Source organism: Triticum dicoccoides, chromosome 6B (genome assembly GCF_002162155.2).
Source record: "Triticum dicoccoides isolate Atlit2015 ecotype Zavitan chromosome 6B, WEW_v2.0, whole genome shotgun sequence".
In the NCBI taxonomy this organism is placed as follows: domain Eukaryota; kingdom Viridiplantae; phylum Streptophyta; class Magnoliopsida; order Poales; family Poaceae; genus Triticum; species Triticum dicoccoides.
In genome coordinates, this window is record NC_041391.1 from 659005727 (window position 1) to 659010598 (window position 4872).

Sequence of the window (4872 nt, forward strand, 5' to 3'; positions counted from 1 at the left end):
GGTTAATTTAGGTGTTTCATATATTGTGTTAGCTAGCTAATTAGTAGAGAGAAGTGTCCTCTCTTATGTCCGTGCTTGGTCGACGCTACGTACTATATATAAATAAGTGATCGAAAGAACCATTCAGTACAGAAGTTCGTCATGCATACCGAGAGAAGTGATCGATTGACCTCTCCTTCTCCGAGAGATTGGTCGAACAACAAGTTTTCGTATATCATGTATCTGACGCTCCTAGCTACATACATGTACAATATGTATAAGATCTCTTAATTACAATCCCCTAGCAATTGAAATCAATTTCCACATGGTATTCTCCGGCTTTATTGATGACGTGGTCAAGAAAGAATCCGGCCAATTCCTCTTGAATTCCTTTCATGCGATCTGGTTCTAGGAGTTCATTCCGCATCTGCCACGTATAATTTGAAGAAGGGGGTTAATTAATACATATATATGAATGAAACTCAACAGAAATGACGGTGTAATAAAATGAAATTATGAATAGTATTGCTTACGTACTTCATATTGTCTTTGAGAGTAGCCCCGCTTGTTTTTCAAAGTCGCGTTGTGGATAAACTCGCACACGCAGTATCCACAGAAATCATTCCCTTCTTCCTGCCACAAGCACTTTACGAGAAATAGAGGTTAATCAAACTGATAATGAAGCACTATAAATGGCATTGATGAAAGTATAGCTATAGAATCAACGGGAGATGCGCGCAACTAGCTAGCCAGTAGTACTTACTTTCGGGTATGTATATCGCAGCTCCTTCGGCAGTCCCGGAGCTTGTGCAGTGAACTGTTTCCAAACCCTGCAAGACAAAGAAAATAATTATTATTACTTGAGATATCAGGAAATGAACAAAAAGTTGCCGATATGGTGCGATAATGATCGATTGAACTTACCTCCTGAGCATTTCAGTCATGTCCGCATAGGACTTGCGATCTTTCCGTCTCGAGTCTAAGACGGTTACTAGTCCATGCTCAAGCTTAATCTCCAGAAGAATATAGTGGTACCTGCGCATGCATGCATAACTCATCAATTACATTACTATAACCTCGCTCGAGTAATAAGGGAAACCGAATATGCACACGACAGTAACACTCACTTGTCGTTGTAAGGAAAGAGTATGATATCCTTGTTTTGATTTTTGATCAACGATTGTAGCACATTGTCCTCGGCCTCTTTGATGTCCTTTTTAACCAGAAATTCATCTATGATATTTGTGTTAATGAACCCATTATCATAAATTTCTTATTTTTTGCACTCGACGATCTTCAATCTGCATAATATATTCAGGATAATTAATTATAAATACATGAAATAAAAGAGCCGAGCTATATATAGAGACTTAATGACAGAAATAGTACTTACAGACAGTAGCAAAAGACCATTAGTTTATCGAGGGCCTTTTGATTGAAGAACGCGAAGAACTCATCAAATGGAACAGTCAACAGATCATTTGCAACGAGATCGTGCTCCTCTTTAATATGCAGATACAAAGCATTCGTACCCTCAGACTCTCTGCAGGTTTCCATGTACCAATTATGGAAGCTTCACATCATTGTTGTCAGAGATTTTTCATCTTTGACGAGAGGCTTCCCGTACTCGTATCTGTGTTTGTCCACCTCCAAGAAATCAGGAAGTGCATCGTCAGGCAGGTAATCTTCAAGATTGCCATAACCGGCCACCGTCCTCGGAGCATTAGACACATTGAGCGGGGGGCACGATTGCTGTGCTTGTTTGCCGAGATGGGCAATTTTTTCCCCTTTGCTCGTTCTTTTGACCTTTTAGCACTGACAATAGTTCCCGACCGCTGGGCTTGGAGATATGTCTGTTCAGTAATGTGCTCGTAGTTGGTTCTCGGCGGAGACTTTGGTGATTTCCTCAGGGCATCGATAGTGCGCTTTGCTTTCACCGGATCTACCTTCTCCTCCGGAGGTGGATGTCTCTTTGCTTTCACCCCTTCAAAGAACTCCTTCACGTGGGTCCGCACAATCGTATCGTTTTCCTCCTCGGACCTCTCGTACGGTAACTTCTCTAGAGGCTTGAGAGATGGACCGTATTTGTATTGCCTCCCGCCTCTGGTTGTGCTGCTAGACGCCGGAGCAGACGGAGTGGCTGTGGCGTCTGTCTTCTTTCGTGCTTGCTTACAAGGCAGAGGAGAAGGAGTACGACGCGCCAGAGCAGCCGGGGCGGCGGCGGGTCTCTTCCGCCCTTGCTGGCGAGACGGAGAAGGAGGAGGCTGTTGGCTGCTCGGGACCGCCGGCGCAGGCGGAGAAGGAGGCGGAGTGCCGCCATGCGCCGGAGAAGGAGGCGGAGTGCCGCCACGCGTGCCCTGATCGTCACTCGCCGGAGGAGGAGGCGGTGGAGGAGGCGGAGTGCCCTAACTCGCCGGAGGAGGAGGAGGAGGCGGAGGCGTCCAGTTCAGAAGGTTGATGAGCTCCTTCCGCCATAGGCATGGAGTCTTCAAAGCACAACCCAGCCTAGTCTCCCCTTCACCGGTAGGGTGCTCAAGCGGGAGGTCCTCAAATCCCTCCGTTATTTCATCCACCATCACCTTAGCATATCCTTCTGGAATCGGTTGGCAGTGATAAGTTGTGCCGGGTCCACTAGGATAAACTTGGCCAACAGCCGCCTTGACCTTCAAATTCATCCATCGCGCCATAATGTGGCAATTTTGAGACTCCGTGATACCATCCATGGGATAGCTGGCAGGAGCCGTCAAGACATGCTCCGGCTGAAGCAACTCGGTGGAAGCCACGCTGCTTCTCCGCTGAGATGGCGGGGTAGCTTCGGGGGAAGCTTCGGCAGGTCGTTTGCTGCGATCTGCTGCTTCTCGTTCCTCTTCTCGATCCTCTAGCCCCATTACCCTTTCGTGCAGCGCCTGCAGTTGGTCCTGCTCCAGTTTCTTCCTCCTCTCGTGGGTTTTGTAACCCCCTGCGTCCGGAAAACCAACCTTCCACGGAATGGAGCCTGGCGTGCCTCGTGTCCGTCCAGGGTGCTCAGGATTTCCAAGGGCCATTGTGAGCTCGTCCTTCTCCCTGTTTGGAAGGAACGTCCCTCGCTGCGCTGCATCGATATAGTGTCGAAGGTTTTTGACTGGTATTTCCAGTTGCTCGGACGTCCACTGGCACAACCCTGTTACAGGGTCCAAGGTTCCGTCAGCTCCGAAGAACCAAGTCCGGCAACGGTCTGGCCAGTACATTGTCTCTGGTTCGATCCCTTTTTCAAGCAGATCATGCTCAGCCTTGGACCACTTAGGCCGGGCTTTGAGGTAGCCACCTGACCCCGTGCGATGGTGAAGCTTCTTCTTCACAGCATTTTTCTTGTTTGTCTCCGACATCTTCTTACTCTTTTCCGATGTCTTGTGGGGCACAAATGTGGGCCAGTGATCTTTGATCTTCTCATATTTGCCGATGAATTCTAGTGTCTGTTTTTTTCGACAAACTGGTTCATCTCTTTCCTCCACCTCCTCATTAGGGTTGCCATCTTCTTAAGAGCACAAGACTTGATTAATTGCTCTTTAACTGGCTTCTCCGGATCCTCCTCTGGCGGTAGGGTGAAATTTGCCTTCAGCTCAGTCCAAAGATATTCTTTCTGCATATCATTGACATAAGACACCTCAGGGTCTTCCTCCTTAGGCTTATACCATTGCTGGATGCTGATCGGGATCTTCTCCCTAACAAGAACCCCGCACTGAGCAGAAAATGCCTTCCTTGTCCGGATGGGTTCAATCGGTTCACCGTCGGGCGCGATTTCCATGATCTCAAACTTTTCATCCGAGCTCAACTTTTTCTTCGGGCCTCGTCTCCTTACCGAAGTTGTGCTCGATCCGGAGGGCTAGAAATTATAAGGAAGAAAGACGAGAGTAATTAATATGTGTACATATACCAAAACAATGGAAGCATCAATTAACTAGTCAGCACGGGCTTAACTAATATATATACACCTGGCCGGGCTCGGTTCGGTCACTGGAGCAGTCAGCACGGTCTCCTTCTTGTACCTCCATTGTGTCACCGGAGCCATCATGAACATAGTCCTCTTCTTGTACCGGCATTAATGGGCCGAAGCCATCATGAACATAGCCCTCTTCTTCACCCAGTTCTTCCAGCTGACCAACGGTGTCGAGGAGAAATGACGCAACTTCATCCCTTCCATTTGCGATTATGTCCCCCAATATCGCTTCTGTTTCTTCGTCTCGGGAGTGCTCCGTAGTTTCTGCAAATATTTACAACATGTCAATTATTATTCAAACATGGTACAGATGGATATATATATATATATATATATATATATATATATATATATATATATATATATATATTAGTGGCAAACGTAGAACTAGCTAGCTAATCACAATAAGGAATCATGTTAGCGGCCTCGACGCTGCTTCTCTAGGGTTTGGGGTCGCCTCGACACAACAACGCTTCAAGGGTTTGGGGTGGCCTCGACGACAACGCTCTTTTAACTTGGTAAATTTGGGTGGCCTCGACAGAGTTAATTTGTCGGGTAGGGGCGCGGCGGGAGGGGGTAGGAGGCCAACATCGTTTTCTCTCTAGGGTTTGGGTGTCCTCGAGAGTTTTGGTCGAGCGAGAGGGCCGAGGGGGGGTACTGCCATTGTATAAGTTATCACGGTCGAGAGGGGGTATATATATCGACCGCCCCTCATGTCGAAGTTATCTCGAGGGGGTTATATCGACAACGACACGACAACGACGAGAAAGGAAAATAATTAAGGAAAAGGAAGAAAAGAGGAAGAAGGAAGAAGGAAGAAGAAGAAGAAGGAAAAAAAAGAGGAGAAGAAGAAAGGAATAGAGGAGAAGAAGAAAAAATAGAATTTTTTTTCTATTTTTTCTTCTTCTCCTCTATTC